Source organism: Orcinus orca, chromosome X, assembly GCF_937001465.1.
Source record: "Orcinus orca chromosome X, mOrcOrc1.1, whole genome shotgun sequence".
NCBI lineage: Eukaryota > Metazoa > Chordata > Mammalia > Artiodactyla > Delphinidae > Orcinus > Orcinus orca.
In genome coordinates this window covers 41,252,049-41,272,208 of record NC_064580.1, presented here as the reverse complement: position 1 = coordinate 41,272,208, position 20,160 = coordinate 41,252,049, and the positions used below count along the sequence as shown (strand labels likewise).

Genomic DNA, 20,160 nt, shown 5'->3' with positions numbered 1-20,160 from the left:
GATAATATAAAATATAAAATTGAAAAATACATAGATATTATTAACTATAAATAATGTGGTTGTATATACATCATTAGAATGCTCATAGAGTTGATTTTCTTTAAATTCTTTTTTTCCTTTAAATTCTTAAAGGAACATATTAGATGCATGTAAAAGTTGAATGTAAAATACTTTTGTTAAGTCAATATAATCGAGACATTTTGTTTTTCTTAGCTATATTTTAATAGCAAAATAGTTTCTAGTTGCTTTCTTTTAAAGGTCAATCTAACAAAGTAATAACTTGCTTAAAAACGAAGTTTAACTGGTTACTTTAAGGTAGAAGATGGAGTCATTGATTATGAAAAGCAAACTAAGGTTTTATTTTATTTTATTTTTTATTTTTTTGATTTATTTAATTTAGTTTTATTTTGGGCTGTGTTGGGTCCTTGTTGCTGCGCGTGGGCTTTCTCTAGTTGCAGTGTGTGGACTTCTCATTGCGGTGGCTTCTCTTTGTTGCAGAGCACGCACGGGCTCTAGGTGCACGGGCTTCAGTAGTTGTGGCTCACGGGCTCTAGAGTGCAGGCTCAGTAGCTGTGGCTCATGGGCTTAATTGCTTCGCGGCATGTGGGATCTTCCCGGACCAGGGCTTGAACCCGTGTCCCCTGCATTGGCAGGCAGATTCTTAACCACTACACCACCAGGGAAGTCCCTAAGGTTTTATTTTAAATGATCTTCCTTTTCTGCCTTGGAACAGTTTAATTCTCCTTAAGCACCTGTTTTACTGAAAGCCCATGGCTGGTGGTGGTATTAGAAGAAAGCCTAGTTTTCCCACCTTTTCTTTTTTTTTTTTTTTTTCCCTACCTTTCTTAAAGCAGACGGATAAAGACTTTTCAAATGAAAACCCATTGATTTCTCTCAATTAGTTGTGTGATATATATAAAGTGAGACTAGAGTTATTAACAATTAGAGAAACTGAGTGACTTTGTACAGGCCCAGCAAAATGTTACAAGGTGCTTTCAAAGTTCTGATTACCTGAAAAAAACCTCCAGACATCCAGACATTTTCCAGTGAGTATCAAGTATGTGACAGTGGTTCATATGACCCCAAGACAGTACCTGTTCACAGCATCCATTGATGTGTTTGCCCCCTAAGAGGCCCAGGCTTCGGAAATAAGTAGACTTGTGCTTTAAGCTCACTTGGCCCCTTGCTAGCTGAGTAAGTTATCCCATTTATGTCCGTAAGCCCCAGAGAGTGGAGCATCAGTATTTAGCTTCCAGGGCTGTGGCATGAGATAACACATGTAAAGCACATACTGTGGTCCCTGGAATAATGGTACTTAACACACTTGAGTTCCTTCCCGGATCCTTTCGGGAACAGACTTCAGTTTAGTCTCAAAGCCTGTGGATCCATTCTAAGCTATATGTTTTTCTTCACACCAGATTAAGCAAAAGAGTGATGATAATGGTGGCTGCCATTTCTGGCACACTTCCCATGTTCTGGGTAGGCACAGTTGTGAGTACCCACATTGACCTGTTTAATCCTCTTGACAACCCATTGGTGCAATTATTATGCCCATTTCATAGATGAGGACACTAAGGCACAGAGAGGTAAAGGAATGTGCTTAGGGCCACTCAGCTGATAAGCTGTGGGACCAGAATCTACATCCAAACAAGATGTCACCAGTACAGATGGTAAGTACTTCTGGCAGAAAAGCAGAATAAAAGTTGATTGAACTTGAAAGTCTCAGAAATGGTCTTCTCATCTCTATTCTGCGAAGTATCACATCTTCCAGGCCTGGCCCTCTCAATATTGAAATACAAAATTGACTTTTTCTGCTTCTTATTACACAAATCGCTGGGAGCAGTTTTAGTCATTTGTGTTTTATGAGTTTTAATTAGGCCACTGAAGTCCAAGAGGGGAATTCCTTGTTTTCAGTTGATCTTATGCACTAACACATTTACTCATGTAACTTCCCCTATTTTTTTCTCTAATGTTTTCACTTGAAAGTGGGGGTGGAAGGGAGAAGTATGTGAGGGGATGCACTTTCATCCACCTTTCTGGAGATTCTTCTATCGGTATAGCATTCATCCATAGAAAATAAAATGAGTAAGAATCTGTAATTACTAATATTTTCTCCTTTATCTCCATCTCATTCTGGGTGTAATCTAGAGGGGCAGAATTTGTAAGTAAAGAATTATAAGAAGCCATCTATGTGCATAAAGCCCTTTGTTTGGATGAGGAGTTAATTTTCAGAATATAGGAAAGGGGTTTCACCTTGAGAATTTCCTCCTCTTTCAAATACAGGTTAAGAATTTGGTTTAGAAGGCAAGGGCATGTCACCGTAGCCCGTGGGTTCTGAGTGCTTAGAAATCTCTTTAAAAATTCTCTTGGCCTTGGACTGAGCCTGCCCATAGGAGGATATATTAAGCATATCTGTCTTCATTTGTTCATTTTTTCATTCATTCATTCATTTATCCGTATTCTCATGTAACTCATTCAACACCTACCTGCAGACACATGAAAGAAAGGATGGGGTGGAGAGTCCATTAGGGGAAGGAAGGAGGAGTAACTACCAACTCACTCTTTGTTCCTTTCACCTTAGTGACTACATCTTTTATTTGATCCTTTGCCATCTTGGAGGCAAGGCACATTTCACAGACTGACATTCATTAAAGACTTTAAGCATCTTCCTTTGGCAGCCGGACTTTTTTCTTTTTAAAGTAAGGGGGAAAAAAGGGCTCATGACAGGAAAATAATGCAGAGAAGTGGTTTTTCTTTCTTTTTTTAATGGTGGCGGAAGAAGGGCTCATAGTAAGGAATCTGTCAATAAGTCCGGTCTAAGAATTCCCCCAAGCTTTTGACTCATTTCTCTGAAGAAAATTAAGAGACAACAAAGGCCTCCACAATGATGTCTTGGAAAATCATTTTTAAATAGAATTTAAGCCAATTTGGAGGGTAAAAAGTCCTGTTCTGCCCTCGATTAAATTTATTATGCGTTTTTGAAAATATCTCCAAGTAAAGGTGGGAAAAATGAGGGATACCCTCTCTTTGGGGGAGACGAGGTTAGGGAGGAGGGTTTATACTACTAACTCTTCAAGAAGTGTTACTTGGTACCATGCTGCAGTTAGGAATATTATTCCTCAAGGCAGACAGGGTCATCATCTTTACATGTGATTTAAACTTGGGTGTTATTTTGCATAGGTTTTGAAAAACACATAACTAACCATTCAAACTCTTTGTAATGGCACGAACTTTGTCTGTGTGTTTTCTGATACAGGTTTGGCCACAGCAACAAAGGCGATGAAAATGCTTTATATCTTTTAGCATGAAATGCGAAGTCTACATCAACAGTAGGTATATACGGCCCTATGGAAGGAAATGTGAAAGTAAATTTAAAAACAAAATCATTCAACCTCTAAAAGGATGGCTCCTGATCTCAGGGTTCTTTCTCTCTGAGCTAGATCAAGTAAGGACTGTTGGTGACAAGTTAGGTTGATAAAGATAGTAAATTTCTACCTTTTCTGAAAGATTCTCCTGTATCTTCTACCCTTGGGTAGCAGGGAGAGTATAAAGAAACTGTTCTTTCTTCCCCAACCCCTGCCTAATTTCTCTTCACACTGGGGAAATGAGCACTCTCCTATAGCTCCTGTCCACCTGGCCCTTGAAGTATGGGGTATTTGATAAGATGTTAACAAAAAGTGTCCCAGGTGCCAACCAGACCTCATAAGCTTGTAGCAGAACAATTGGCAAAGCTGTCAGGTGGGAAATGTTCACTTTACAAAAATGTATTGCATACCTACTGCATGCCAGATGGTGTTCCTAGTTTGGGAATACAGCAGTGCACAAGGTCCCTGATTGCATGGAGGGGGCAGGCTGACAGTGATTGAACAAATAAGTAGATGCCAGGCGTTAGAAGGTGCTAGAGAGAAAAATAAAACCTGGCCCAACAGAGAGGTCGTCCCCAGGGGCCGGGAAAGAGCTGCTTTATCTAGGGCTGACAGGAAAGTCCTCTCTGATGTTGTGATATTTGTGCAGAGGTTTACCTGTGGGAAAGTAGTCGATGAGGTCTGGGAGGTAGTGAATTGCAGATTGCGTAGGGCCCTGTTGGCCATAGTAAGAAGCTGCTAGAAGGTGGGAGACGATAACAGAAGAGAAGGAGGATGGTGTTCCAAAGGGACAGGTGATTTCTGCAGGGAACCTGGGGAGTCCAGCCCATTGTGCCTCATGATCAGAGTGTGTACAAGTTGTGCAGGGCACTCTTTTGGGAAAATGCTACTTTTTTCATTTAAATTATGGTGATACGAAAACCTTTGTAAAGAAAGATAAAGTTGAGCTATCAGCTAAAGATCCAAAAGTGGGTAATTTTTTCCTGTCGTATCTATTCCTCAGAGGCGTGGGGTTACTCAGTTTTCTCGCAGTGGGATGCTTCGATTCTATTTATACTTGCCCCAAGCACACTTTTGATGGGGCGTGTCTTTGCTGATTTTACACTTGGTGAGAAATAGTTTAGACTTTTGAACTGTGTGGATTTTAAGTAATTCTGTGTTCAAAATGGTTTTTGTAGCCCCTAGTTTATTGTTCAATCAATTGATAGTTTCCGTCTTAGAATTCTGTATGAAAATTTATTGTTTGATACGGGTTAAAAAGTCATGTCACACAGTGCTCATTTTCACAATTGGAGGCAGAAGGGGATCATGGGAAAATAAAAGCAGTTGACCTGTTGGGAAGAAAACACTTTTGCAGTTTCTTAAAGATAGAGTTGATTGGTGTAAATGAATTGCAGCCCCTTGTCATTCTCTTACTCTCATAATCTGATATTAAAAGTCCTACCTTTTGTATAAGGTAGGTATAATTTCTGTTATCTGGGAGTTTACATGTTAAGAGACATGGCCTCAGTGAGGTGAGACATAAAATGTATATATAGGTCATTTTATTAACCTTGGACCATGTCACCAGGCCTGATAACAACCAGGGCTTAGCCAGGGACTTGGTAGCTCTTTGGAGGTATGGTCCAGGTTTATCTTACTTTACATCACCTGAGACTTCCCATCTAACTTTTATCACCTAGCCTGACCTAGCCTGACTAGTTAGTTATGCATTTGGGTTAACATTCATATTCTTTTAGCCAGGGACCCACCTGCAGAAAAGAGTTATTGCTTTTGTCATTTATAGTTTAGTTCAACTGGACCGGATTTCCTTACCTCCTCTGGCTGAAACTGACTGAGAGAATGACGGTTTCACTTGTGGGGAGGAGAAATCAGTACCTTGGGAACATAGATTGTTTTGTGGAGGAGGGCCTAGTTTGCTCCTTTCCATCTTCCCCCTAAGGTAGGAACTCTGCACTGAGAGAGGGAGTGAGAGTTGGCACATCATGAGGAAGCTGACACACTTGGATGAACCGCGTTGGGAGCTGTAGAAACGGTAACGAAGGATGTCGGGGAGCCTCAGGGTACTGGCAAATCTCTTTGATCCTAAGCCCTGGTGTCCCCGGGCTCTGGCCTGACTTCTTTCTGGCATCCCTGATAGGATGTCCATTTTTGCTCATCTCCTGGGAGATGAGGGGCATGCTCCTGACTTCCTGAGCAAGGAATTCAGGAATGGGCATTCAAGACACCATCTCCCCCCCAAATCCTCCTGCATACATCTCTCTCAACTGAATCTACTTTCTAGGTGGACTATGGTGAGCTAGACATTAAGGTTCCTTTTCTATCAGCCTATGACTTCTAGCTTTTAGGGAAGCACATATATTGCCCATGAAGTCATGTGTTCTGTTCGGTCCTTCCTCTCAGGCTGGTCACGTCTCATGGTCTCCCAGGGCTTGAGCCGTTTTGCCCCATGCATCCTGGGATTTCCCCCTTTCTTCCCCCATATAAATAGGCAATTTGTTGCCTGTGTTCTAAGACCTTGCTATTTCTGCTTTTGACTGGAGTCTATTCTGGTACGATTGTGTGGTAGCTGGGCACTGCAAAATGAGTCAGTTCCTGCAGTTTGGTTACAAGTTCTCAAAAAGTATTTCAGAATGTGGATGTGGTCAGCAGAGTCATTTTCCAGGCATCTAAAAGGAAACCCACATCAACTGTAACAATTGAACTGCGAACCGATGGCCCTGCACAGCAGAACTGGGCCTGCTTTTCCTCAAAGGAAAGCCCGTAGCAGCCCTCAAATCCAGCCTGCTCTACAGATCTTAAAGGAGAATTCTTCTTCATGCTTGCAAATCACATTTTAGCTGTGACTGTTTGCGCAAACAACGTGACAGAGGTTTTGGCCTTCATCACTTTTTGAATGTAGGCACACGTCTGACATAAAAAAATTATTTTTGGAAAATGGGATCTTATGGGATTAGAATATAATTAGTACAAAGTGTGAAATGTGGTTTAGAGACAGAAACTTTGGTTTTCAGCTAATGCACTGAGGAAGAACTAAGATGGTTTAGGTACTAGTAGAATACATGGAAATATAATTACTTTTTTACTAAGTTCAGAACTTGTGTAGACTTAGCAGCAATACTGATAAAAAATAAAGTTCTTTTCAAGCTTTAGAAGAATTTCAAGTTTGTCATAACATTTAGAGAATATTTTAGTTCAGCATAGGTTTTAGGAAATAGTCATTGTGAAGCTTTTATCCTCTTGGGTACCCATGAATTATGTAAAATTTTGATTGAGTTCTTAGTTACCAGTCGTATACCACCTGTTAAAAAAAACTGGGGTTTTTAATAATTAGAAAACAAACAACATAGAAAAAATGGCCAAATGGTTTGAACAAACACTTCACTAAAGAAGATATGTCAATGACAAATATGCACATTAAGAGATGTTCAACATCGTTAGTCATTAGGAAAATGCAAATGAAAAAGACAATGAGATACCACTACACACCTATTTGAATGGCTGCAGTTAAAAAGCCTGACTATACCAAGTGCTGGCAAGGTTTTGGAGGATCTAGAACCCTCATAATACATGCAGGTCAGTGTAAAATGGTACAAACATCTTGGAAGACAGTTTGGCAGTTTCTTAAAATGTTAAACATACACCTACCATTTGATCCAGATATTCCACTCCTAGGGAAAAGAAAGCATGTGTCCCTATGAAGACTTGTACATGAATGTTTACAGCAGTTTTGTAAGTAATAGCTAAAAACTGGAAATAACCCTAATGTCCACCAGCAGGTGAATGGATCAATCAATTGTGGTGTATCCATATGATGGGTTGTACTCAGTAGTGAAAAGGAGTGAATTACTGATACAGTGAACAACACAGATGACCCTACACTAAGTGAAAAAAGCCAGACCCCCCCCCAAAAAAGTACATACTGTATGATTCCATTTATATAAAATTCTAGAAAATGCTAAGCAATCTATAGTGACAGAAAGCAGATCGGTGGTTGCTTGGGGTGGGGGAGCTGTGAGGGGGCAGGTGGGAGTGATTACAAAAGGGTGTGAGGAAACTTTGGAGCTGGTGGATAATTTCACTATCTTGATGGTGGTGATGGTTTCATTGGTGCATATGTATGCCAAAACTTATCAAATTGTACACTTTAAATATGTGCAATTTATTGTGTTCTTAATTTTAAAAAGAACCTTTAAAAAATGAGCAATCATTTTTATAGATGGAGGGGTTTAAAAATGCCCTTATTTGGCAAAATAAAAACTTAGCCTCTCTTAGGAGAAAAAAAAAACTGATGAAGTTTTAATGGTTTGGGGATAGAAATATAACCTTTTAGTACAGATGAGAAACCAAAGTTAAACTGTAATAATTGCCATCGCTTTAGTTCCTCCTGTTTACATGGTTTTGAAGCAAGTGGCTCAGAAAGTATCTGCTCCAGCCCTGGTTTATTAGCATTTGCACTTAAACACAACTACTGTAGCACTCACTGTATGATGGGGGCTAAAACATCTGAAGCAGGGTTCAGATTACAAAGACATGAAAATGCTACCATCATATTCTACCACTGTGAGAAAAATAAAATCTCTTCTATTTGCAGAATGCGTGAAAATTGGTAAAGTACTTTAATAAACCTCATTATGTGGGGTCATCTCAATGATCCCGTTATAGGTAGGGTAAGTATTATCCTCATTTGCTTGGGGAGCAAACTGAGACCCAGTGAAGCCAAGCTGTTTGCCTGGATCACAGAGCCCCCTTCTTCTTAGGCAGAGGTCGCCATTCTCCCCATGGCACCTTGCTGCTTCCCCAAACTCATGTCATTGAGTATTTGGCCTGGACTTTTTGCTCATCAATTTGTCAAGCAGTTACTAGAGTCCCTTCTATTTGTATATGAGGTGTTCATGGCAATGATCCCCTCTAATCCTGTTTCGCCATCTGTAAATAGATAATAACACAACCACAGGCTTCACAAGGTTGTTGTAAGGGTCAAAGACTTGGATGTGAAAGAACTGTGATAGTTGGGCAGTACTGTATACACAGCGGGTGTTGACATTTACTACGTGATTGCCTTCATCCGGCCTGATTATGGATGGCACAGTACTGAGCGGGTGGCTTTGTAAAACCAACAAGGAAACATGAGAGCTTAATTCCATTATTCGCACCGTGGCTTCCATCAAAATTGCCATGTTTCATTATAAATGAAATCTGGTGCGCTGGATTATTTTAAATTTTTCTTTAAAAGATCTCAACAGTCATTTGTTTTGTCCCGGCCACGGAAACTGGTGGCTTTGAAAGGAAACAGCATAGAGCTGAAGGCGCAGGTGCCATTAGAGTTTACTTAGCCAAGAAGGTTGGCCCATGCCCGGCACCCCCTTTCCCTTTGGTTGTGTTGACTGACACGTGTCCTTGCTCTCTGTCGCTTTCAGTGGCCCTCTGTCTTCAGTATCCCTCTTCCTTTTCACATTCCTGGTTTGGGGGCAGCTTCCTCAGCAGAATTCTTGACAGGTCTTGGCCACCCAAACTTCTCCCTAGTGTATGTGATAAACTGTGCGGGGACCAGTATAGGCTTTAGTACTGTCTAGTACAAAACACATTTTCAGGAGACAGGGAAAAAATTCTGTGGTCCAGTAAGTTCAGGAAAAGCTGGGTTGAACGACATTAAATAAGTTCCTCTCCTGCAGGACTTTTCAGAACCTTTCATGTTTGTATCGAAACTTCAAGAGGGGCATATGGCGTGTCTACAACATTTCCTAAATTTAATAGATTCCAAGAACTGTAGGGTTTTTCTTGAGTCATCTCTTGGTTTAATACTCCAAAGAACACACTTTGGGTAATGCTGTTTTGTGTAACCTGTTATTTGATATATTGGTAAAATGACAATTTTCTTAAGGGTTTTCTGTCTGTCCCTACTGGCACATCTAAAACAAAACATGACGTGTTTTCTTGACCGAGCCTCGAGAATTCTAGTTTCTCAACTTTTTATTCATGATTTTAAAATTTATTGAGGTTCATTTAACCTTAGAAAATCAGGAGATATAATAATAAGAGCATACAAAGATTGTAAGGTTTTGTCTGAGTATGAAACTCAATCTAGGGAATACCTATTTGTTTTATTTGGGTTTTTTTTTTTCCCACCAAATCCTCTAGATTCTGCCCTTTTAAGTATCTCCATTTATTCCATCCCTGATTCTGTGGCCCGTCCTGGCCTCCATAGGGGCAGACATGAAAGAAGAGTGGTGATGTACATAACAGCTCTCTTGTGTCAGCATAGGGTTTGCATTAACTTTTAGTGTTTCCAGTAGTAAGATGAGTTTGACTCTCAGCATGAAAAGGATTATCATCGTATGGATGGCTTTTTTTTCCCTTTTCTTTACAGTTTGTTCCCCAGACTATAGAAAGTTTAATAATCAGGCTAGGACTTAAAAGAGAGAGAGTGTCAGAATGAATAGTAATTGTCCGTGAGAAATTTCAACAGGTTTGATTCCTTTGCCTCCCAGCGAGAAATGGGAGGCAGGAGGACGAACATGGGGTCAGGAAGGGGAGCAGGCAATGCTGGACTTGGTAAATTGGGATCATTCCTGGCTTGTCACATCTACATGGGATGTATAGCCACAGGCTGGATACCCCAGGAAAGCTTGGTCTTGTGGTTTGGATTGCTCATGGGGTCTTGAGGTTGACTGCTCTTCTAGAATTGCCATGTTACATCTAGTGTGTTCTCATTAGACGTCGAGGGTTCCCCTTCATTTCTGAGCTCCTTATAGACCCCCTTTTCTCTAAATGAGAGGCTTTTGCTATTCCTTTTTGACTAAAAATGACTTCTAGAGCCCCCCCAACACACACACACATTCTCTTGTCCTCTTTGAGCCAGTCCTTTCAAGGTTATACTATCCTTCAGTGCCAAGTACCTCTCCTGACCTCTTTCTCCACTCACAGAAAGGGGAACCAGATTTCCCCTGTGTTACTTACCATCAATATAAACCGTAGTTTTGTTTCTGTTAATTCCCCTTTCAACCTAGTGATAAAGGTTGCCACTGCTGCTCCCCCGACCCCGCACAGGAAGAAAGACTTCCTTCCTTCATCTCTTGACTTTGCCCAGGCCTATGAATAATCTTCCCTTTCTCTTGGACTCCGGATGCTCACCTTTTCTAAGTTTTTTTTTTTTAACTCCCGAGGGTCACTCCTCCTGTATCCTTCTGGTTTTCTCCATCTGGTAAACTTCCTTTTCTAGCTAATTCACAGAGGATGCCCATGAGGCTGTTGCCCCATGGATGAGTGCCTCAGTGTTGTAAATGAGTGTTGGGCTTCTCTTCTACTCCCTTTTGGCTGTATTGACCGACATCTCTTCTCTTTGCTCTCTTCAATGGCCCTCCTTCTTTGGTATCCCTTTTCCTTTTTCCATTCCAGACTACTTCTGTGACCATCTCAAAAATCCGTCTCCAACTGTGAGCCGAGAGCTTAATCTTTTGATATTTTCCTCCATTATTTTTTTGAATCTGACTTTTAATTAGATGGGTAGTGTTTCCCTGAACACTTTCATTTGTTCTACAGAACTGTCCATCCCTTGTCAAAAACCCTTCACTGGGATCATCAACTAATAAGGCGAGAAGAAGGTGGAGAAAAATGCTGTTGGCAAGACTTTTCATGGCCCTTGGTTTGTACTGAGTTATTACCGCTGAAACTCTTTGTTTCCTTACGACCAGTTGGCAAACTGGTCATATATCCACTGGGTGGCGCCCACTCTGGGAGCAAATATTTGATGCATTCTCTAGAAGTTTCAAAATAGCCAATTACCCCCTTTTCCTTTATTTAACACATATCAGAACAGTCTTTCTCTATAAATCTCAATTAACGTTCCCATTTTCTCTTTGTTACACAAGTACCATTCAAGTTTTCACCTTATTCCTCCTTGCTAAACGTCTTGTGGGTGCTGTAGCTGCTAGGTCATCAGATAGTATCAGTAAGTACGATATATACTACAGTTAGCCCTCCACCATTTTTTTCTTTTTTTGGTCAACACATTCAATTAAAAAAATTTTTTTAATTGAAGTATAGTTGATTTACAATGCTGTGTTAATTTCTTCTGTACAGCAAAGTCACTCAGTTATACACATACATACATTCTTTTTAATATTGTTTTCCATTATGGTTTATCCCAGGATATTGTATATAGTTCCCTGTGCTATACAGTAGGACCTTGTTGTTTATCCATCCTACATATAATAGTTTGCATCTGCTAACCCCAAACTCCCAATCCATCCCTCCCACAGCCCCCCAGGCAACCACAAGTCTGTTCTCTATGTGTGTGAGTCTGTTTGTTTCATAGATAGGTTCATTTGTGTCATATTTTAGATTCCACATATAAGTAATATCATATGCTATTTGTCTTTCTCTTTCTGACTTACTTCACTTAATATGATAATCTCTAGTTGCACTCCACCATTATCTAATCATTTTTATTAGCTCCTCCAAACCTTCACACTTATCTGTTAGCTGTCTCCCCTTCTCTTCCTTTGTGGTATGAGCCATTCACACAAACCACATAATTTTAAAAGTCAACATGCTAACTAGCACAGGGAGATCAGCTCAGTGCTTTGTGTCCACCTAGAGGGGTGGGATAGGGAGGGTGGGAGGGAGACGCAAGAGGGAGGAGATATGGGGATGTATATATATGTATAGCTGATTCACTTTGTTACACAGCAGAAACTAACACACCATTGTAAAGCAATTATACTCCAATAAAGATGTTAAAAAAAATCAACACGCTACCATAGACCTCATAATAATTGAAGCCCAATGTTAGCTGCTGGTAGACATGTATGAGTTTTGGAAGAGGCTTCATTTGCTCACAACATACTTCATTTCATAGCCATCACAAGCAAAGGAAATTGTAACCCATGGATGTTCCCTTTGTTCTTTCTTCTATCCTCTTCTCCCATCCCCCACCATTACCTGTTCAATTATCTCAATTCTTCCATTTCATCAGAGTTTACTTGTCCTATGGAATGAAGGCAGTTAGGATAGCCTTCCTGAGCCCCATCTTCTGTGCTACAAGGCTATTCTCCTTGTGCTACAAGGGACTGTATAGAAATGTTCACCTTGATAGAGTGCTTTCACTAGTCTGCACTTCTGTTAGGAAAATATCCTCTTTTACAAATAGCTTGATCCTATAAGCACCCACAGATATTATAGAAAAGTACCATAAAACTAAGATGGGAAGTGAGTAATGTTTAAAGGATAAAGAAATGTAAGAATTTTCCTGAAATGGAGATAGTCTCCTATTGTTTTAGGTTATTTTGTTTTTTGAAGAATATCAGTACAGGTGCCAGGCACGTCACTCAGACTTCTTTATTTGACAAATATTTATTAAAAGATGACTATGATCCAGTGTACCTGCTAGTACCTGGGGAGTCTCAAAAGAATGGGACTCAATTCTTACCCTCACAGAGCTCATATTCTTACAGGGAGATGTATTTCTAAACAAATAATTAAAGAACAATTTGGCTTGTGTTTCTGCCTGAGACACAGACTGAGTGATCAGGGAGCTGGCCCTGAATAGCATGCAGCTAACTTTTCGGGGGACTCTGGGAAGGCCCCTTAGAATCCTTCTAGACTCTTCTAGAATCTCTTTGAGCCAAGCCCAGCAGAGGGCGAAGAGGGGCTGTGCAAGCAGTATGTAGAGGCCAAGGATTTGCTCCTCCTTAGTCCATCTGAGCTGAGTGAAACTTGACGGGAAGAGTCAAGGAAGACCAAGCGAAGAATTTTGTACCATGAGAACATTTGGTGACAAAAGGAGTTCTGTATAGTAGTGAAAACGGAGGCTTGGTAGAGATTTGATTATAAATGAAACCTGCACTGTTAGGCGTATGTGATGTCAATGCCTTTAGAAAATAGCACAAGGCTTTGAAATGAGACCAAATTTAGAAGGACCCCAGTAATAGTATAGAATAGTAATGGGTTAATTGTTATTAAAAGTCTGTATCAGGGATTCTTGGGAGAACTGTTTTTTCTATTTACAGGTTCAGAAAAGAGTCACCTTACTTGGATACCTTTTTTTTTTTTTTTTAACTTATCATTGGTAGAAGAATGCAGATTATTTTATTTCATTTTTTTTCCAATGATGAATTCCTCACCACTATTGCATACTGCCAACATTGTATGAAGAGAATTTCGAGAGGGGGAGAGTGACAGAGAGAGAGATGTTTTCACGTGGATTTAGTGCAATTAATTTCTGGAACTTGTCCTTAAAAAGGCAGTTACTTAGGTGAAAACTATCCTTTTTCTCTGAGGGCTTTTAATGAGTAAAGTGATTCATGTTTTCATCCAATGGTTGTTTAAAAAAAATTGGTTTTCATTGAGAAGGATTAAAGGCATGTGCCTAATTGCTAAATATTATTTTTTAAAAACTGGTCTGAGTCTGTCTTTATGGGCTGAGTGGTTTCGCCTTTAGAAGCTTGTTTTAGGATCTCGTGCCAACCCCATCCCTTCCCAGGCCTGTTCAGACTAGAGTTATCTGGCAGGGAATTTTTTTTTTTAATGTCTTGAGCAGGAACATCTCAGAAAACGTTCACCTCAATCTTCAAGTTGACTTTCCGAGCAATTTACTAAATAAGTGATATGAGAATCAAGTGACCATCAGCTGGTATAAATGTTTTTGGTCAGTGTAGTCACAGGATCTCAGGTATGCAAGACTTGGACGGGCTGCAACCACGTGCTGGTTATGGTGAGACCCTGGCTCAAATGCTCTAACGTAACACAAAAGGAATCCAAGTTCACAAGAACGTACTTTAATTAGACACCTGTATTTAAAAGGTTGGTTTTTCCTCGGGCATAATTTCACCCCACGGCACACTGTGTATACATATATGTGTGCATTTCTTTCCTGGGCTACAGTTAGAGTTAGGCTTTTTGTTCTTAACCACGTGGAAGGCAGTTTAAACGTTTGTTTGTTTTTTGTACACAATTTCACTGAGGTGTCATTGATATACAAAGAACTGCACATATTTAATGTGTACAATTTGATGAGTTTACGTGTGCAAACACCCATTATCATCACCACAATCCAGGTAATAGACATATCCAACAGCTAACATAGCTTCCATTTGTCTATTTTAATGTGTGTGTGGTCAGAACACTTAACATGAGATCTACTCCATGGGAGGCAATTTTTGTTAGAAGTAAAATCTTTGTTCGAGTAATGTACTGGCTTGTGTTCTGTCAAATCCATAAATATGCTGTTGTATATTCCTATTTAGTTCCAGAAGGCTGCTAGTACATGTGCTAAAATATGTGAAAAATCGTGGATGGGGATTGGAAGGGGACATCTAGAGCCAAACTTTACAATTTTGACTTGGTAAAGTTAACATTCTGGCAGTGCTATGAAATTGTTCATCCCTCTTCATTTACTACCACGTACAGTGCTTGGGGTCATAATTTCTTTCCAAAAACTACAATTTCTAAAGTTAGGGATGCTTTGGGGAGGCAATATAGAATCATCCAGATAATCCCTTAAAAAGACAAGGGAAGTCTACTCTTCCTTTCGTTGAATGACCCACGAAGCAGCATTTCATTAATTTCTAGTGAAACTTTGATGAGAATGTCAACTTGGCTTTAAACATCAGTGGGTTTCTTTACTTCTTGGTTGGATTTATGGGTTACCCCTGTTCTCATTCCGGAGGGTAAGCTCTTCAAATTCTAGGTTAACGTTTCAAGAAATGGTCCTTTTCCCAGTTCCAAGCAGGCTTTCCAACAGCAGGTAGCAGGCTTAACTTTTAATCGGTCTTTTCCTCCCTTTTAACTCTCTTTCCCATTATGTGTACCTCAAATAAATGGTCTTTAGCCAGCAGGGACAGGCTTTTTTGGTTTTGTTTATGATTGTCTTTGTTTTGTTTGTTTGTACTGTGAATAGGACTTGAGCATTGAGTACCTTGGTTATAATTCTTTCACCCGTCCCTGTGGTTTAATTGTCTTCTTGTTAGATAATATAATTATGTAATTTGCCATTTTTAGTTTGACTTATTTATAAACTTCTAAAATGTATTATTGGTTAATAGTCTATGCTATAGTGTATTTCTTATATATTCTCTATATTTTAATAAACTTTAAAATGTGTATTATTGGTTAGTGGTTGACACTAATCTATAGAGTAACCTTTAATAAAATTTTATTTACAGTTTTTCCTTTTTGTATTACCTAGATAAATTTAAAAGTAAGGGGAAAAAACTGTCTTAACTTTATAGTTCTTTTGACTTAGGAAGATTTAGAGGATAGATAGGGTGAGCTTTGAGAATTAAAAATGCCATTCTTCTAATCTAAATATAGACCAAAATTTATAAAAGATAATCCTTTGGATTTTGGTGTTAAGACTAACCAAGCTAAACTCTTGCCTCACTTTAATTGTTAGTCTTATTATTCATAAAAATAGTTACGAACATTTAGTTTTAGTGGTTTATGAAATGTAAGTTTGTATGTTCTGTAAATGCTTTATTTTATATTGAGGGTAAGATTCAGCCAAACCTGTCTAAGCAGTCTTTTTTCCTACTTCGGTATGTATCCCCTGGCTTTTTAGGTAATGGCAAAATGTACTTCATAGATTAAGTTGTTTTTAATTTATTTAAAAAGAAAAAAAAACCCAAGCAATCAAACAAAAACCTACTTCACTTTATAAATTCCATCCTTCTCCTTTCCTAAGAACTAACCACCTGGTGAAACAATATTATTATAATTTGGCAAGTGGGTTCCCTCTTAAAATTAGACACCTGTGATTAAATAGTTAAATCATTCCCTTGAAATTTATATATTTAGAGCTCTCAGAAAGCTGGTTGTCTCTTCTTACACTTAACACATTTTTAAATTATTTATTTATTTTTTTAATATTTTAAATTGGAGTATAGTTGATTTACAATGTTGCCTAACAGATCTTTTTAAAAGCTACCTTTTGGGCAATAAATATTCCCATCCAGCTTCATGTTCAGTCCAACTGTACTAATGTAAAGTTCTAAGTATAGACTTTCTTCCAATTGACGATAACTTTCCTAAATCTTTTCTAAGTGATAGCCAAAGCATTTTAAATTCATAAGAAGGTCAGATTCTAAAATGTGTGTACTTGGCGCAAACTTGTATAGTCATTTACATTCTAAAAAAAAATCCTAAAAGTGGAAAACAATAATTGGCTACAGCGGTCATATGCTAATATAAGAACGCCTTCTCCAAGACACCAGGCTTCTTCCCACTTTGGTTGGGGCCTTTGTTCTGAATCTCGCCTCTCTCTGCTATGTTCTCTCACCACAGGTGTGTGCACAGTTCTCCTCTTCCTCCTTCAAAGAATCTGCTCAAATGTCATACCCGCAATGAGGCTTTTCGTGAAAAGCCTTGTGAAAAATAGCATTCCTTTTCACTGTGGAAATAACCATCCGTACCTGTTGAGTTGCTTTTTGTCTTTCCCTACCTGCACCTCAAATCTTCACCTTTCAGTTTCATGACCCTACCTGCTGGGTCTTGTTTCAGTGTCACATCCCCAGTGCCTGGCAGAAAATAAGGAGAAGGCTCTCAGCAGGCATTTCTGGGGTGAATGAATGAATCAATGAGGAAGACACTTATCCTCTAACTTTTTTATACCTACATGGTATTATGGGAGGAAAGCTTGGAACTGACATACCAGTGAGATGCTGCTTTGGATACTTTGTAATGTATCTTTTTTGCAGTTTTGCTAGGTGTTTTAGAAACTTGGTTGAAATAGCTGTATCATCCTCAGTTTATAGAGGAAACAATATACTGCAATATACAGTATTCTTTATCGTACATATGTGCATCATTGCTAGATTACCCAAGTTAAAGTGTAGTAAGGCAGACAAAAATGCTCCAAGACCACAATGAAATGGTGGATTGGGTTTTTTGTTTGCTTGTTTATTTGTTTTTCATATATATACATATATATATATATATATATATATATATATATATATATATATTTTACGTTTTACTGCAAAAACATGCCAAATAATCAACTGTAGATTTTCTCACAGACAATCATGCATGCTCTAGAAGGGCAGGGAATTTCATCTTTTTTGTTTGCTGCTGGCTCTCTAGCACCTGAGAGAGTATCTGGTACTTTCCTCAATATCACTCAATCAACATATGTTGAGTAAGTAAATAAATCTAGAGGTTGTTTTAAACTGCAGACATGGGGTTAGTGTCAGACTGTCAATAAAGAAAATATGCAATTGAAACCTCCTAATACCATTCCCACATAAGTTTCCAGGATTGATGTCTTCTCTTTCCTTCCACAGAGCCCCTCCCTAGAAGGCTGCGGATCATCTAGCTGCTGGAATGTGTAGGTACCCTCAATGGCTCAGTAGCCAGTGTAGATCCTGTCTTTTGTAATCAGTAGCTACATCTGGCTACTGGGTCTCTGATGGCATCTTCTACCTTCTGTTACAGTGTCCTGAGTGAGGTTATTGGGAAGTACTCAATAATAAGGCTTTACCTTGATTTACACACACATATACACACAGGATTAAGTTCTTGGGTGGGTGGTAAGTCTTCCATTATTAGCTGGAGTATGGGAACCATCAGGGTTTTATGAATAATGAGGTGCATTTGATTTCAGCACCACAAAGGGGAGGAATCTAGATATTTTATCTGTGTATTGTTTATCTGTTTTTTCTCTCTCCCTCCCCTGTGGAAGGTATCATTTGGTCACAAAACTATCTGTCTATCTATCTATCTGTCTATCTATCTATCTACCCACCTACCGATCTATTTTATCCATTGATCCATCCATCTTTTTCATCTCTTGACGTTTAAATGGCATTCTCAAAATAATGTGGTAATTTAAGGAAATTTCATTTGTAGTAAATACATCCCAGCAGTGCACTTGTGATTTGTGGTTGTCTTTTCCCTGTGTCGGAGAAGATAAATGCCAGAAATCTTGAATGCAGGGGGCATTTATGTTGAAATCATATGTGGGAAGGCTTGCAGGCACAACATCCAGGTCTAGGGCATGAACCTGGCATACAATGTAGATTTCTGTGTTTGTTGGGCAACAGCTACATTGTCTGCTGGGTTTCAGGCTACCTGGAAACACGTTCTTCATGGCTATTTTCATCAATGCTTCACCTATACTGTTTTGGAATAACTTTTCCAGGTGGCATAAGCCAGTGGGCTTTATCATTGGACAGAGTGCAGAGAAAGGACCCCATGAAAGCTGATCACCTTAGCAAAACATGATTTTGTTATGATTTCACCAAGATGGTCACACACCAGCCCGGGAAACTCAATGAACCACAGACCAGGTGTAATGCCATCCTTCCTTCTCTCTGCCTCAACTCTCAAGGATTGGTCACCTACATGTTATTAGTAATTATTATTTGGTTTCTGTACATATTTACTATCAGAAGTCATAGCACCTATGGGCCTCATCACACTGCCCTGCTACCTCACAATTCCTACTCATTTTGGCTTCCTGTCCACCAGCAGGAACCCGGTTTGGTTTTGTTCTCCTTTTACCACAGCCCTGTAATTTTTGTGAAGGACTCTCGGTCTCACCAGAATCCATATCTCTCACTCTGTCCCAATATCCCACCCCATTGTTTGCTCCCTGAAGTGAACTCTAGAATTTAAGTAAACTGGATTTTTTTTACCACTGTCCACCATCTCTTATGAAACCGGAAGAAGAGCAGCTTTCTTATGGAATGACCAAGAACTTGTAAAGATAAACCACCAGTTTGCAGGAGAAAAGGAAGAAAAGAATGATGGAAATAGCTTCTGGAAAACTATTTTTTACATTATGTTTTGTTTGTCTGTTCCTGGTAAATAAATTTAAATCTCTAAGCATTAAAAAAAAAATAGACCAATCTAAACCATTAAATTCTCAGTAATAAAGGAACATAACTTTTAAAGGAGCTGTTATAAATTCTTGGTTATATGAACTGGAGATATTTAGTTAGTAAACATGTATTTTAAATGAATATGACTTAACAGATTTAAAGTAGAAAATGAATATACGGAATGAAAGGATAAATGTCTGCATGTAATAGTCGATTTTAGTGATATAATGTATTTTTGTCACCCCATGCTGAATTCAGTAAAAATAAAGCCAATGACTTGGAGCTTTTAAAAGATTGTGCTTTTTTGTGTGTGTATGTGTGTCTTTTGGCTTTCTATCCACCAATCAGTTCCATTGTCTATTCTGTACCCAAGTCACTGGCCTTTGTGCCCTGTTAAGAGAAAGTCATTCTACTCGAGCTATTTGACAGCTTTTGAAGAGTGAGAAGAGTCTCTGGGAAGCATGGTTATGTTTAATAAATTATAATTATCAAAGGGACAGTTTTTTTTCTCCAATCTCCACTCCTGTACTTGTGATGTTCTGAGTCCCTTTGGCTGTCATTAAACAAGACAGTGTTGACAATGGAGGCTGGTGTGAAGAAGAACCCCCTGGTTACATGGTCAGGTTTTCATTTCCCTCAGTATTGAACAGATCCCCAAAGCAAGAATAAAGGTGCAAATGACTAGGGGCTTGTTTTCTCACTTTTTCTCTCACTCTATGGGACCCAGGAAAGGATGGACGTTGGTATGTTGGCTTTTCCTAGAAAAGGCACAGCACCCTGGCTATATGATCACTTTTTTAACTTTCCTTTTTGAAACAATTCAGACCTTAAAAAAGTTAACCAAAATAATATAGACAGTGCTGGTGGGAGTTTAAAATGGTGCAGCTGTTTTGGAAAAGTTTGGCAGTTCCTCAAAAAGTTAAAACAGAGTTACCGTGTATATGACCAAGCACTTCCACTCCTAGGTACGTACCTAA

At 39.1% G+C, this 20,160-nt stretch overlaps 1 long non-coding RNA gene across 1 annotated transcript in view; it reads left to right on the top strand.

Moving 5' to 3' along the window:
• The window catches only part of LOC117197986 (uncharacterized), a 98,146-nt gene extending 78,671 nt beyond the window's left edge, over positions 1-19,475 (top strand). Inside the window, exons 5-6 of the long non-coding RNA XR_007474846.1 lie at positions 3,257-3,329; positions 17,645-19,475. This is a non-coding gene — a long non-coding RNA (uncharacterized LOC117197986). The remainder of the gene's footprint in view (positions 1-3,256; positions 3,330-17,644) is intronic.
• The last annotated feature ends 685 nt before the right edge of the window (positions 19,476-20,160 follow it).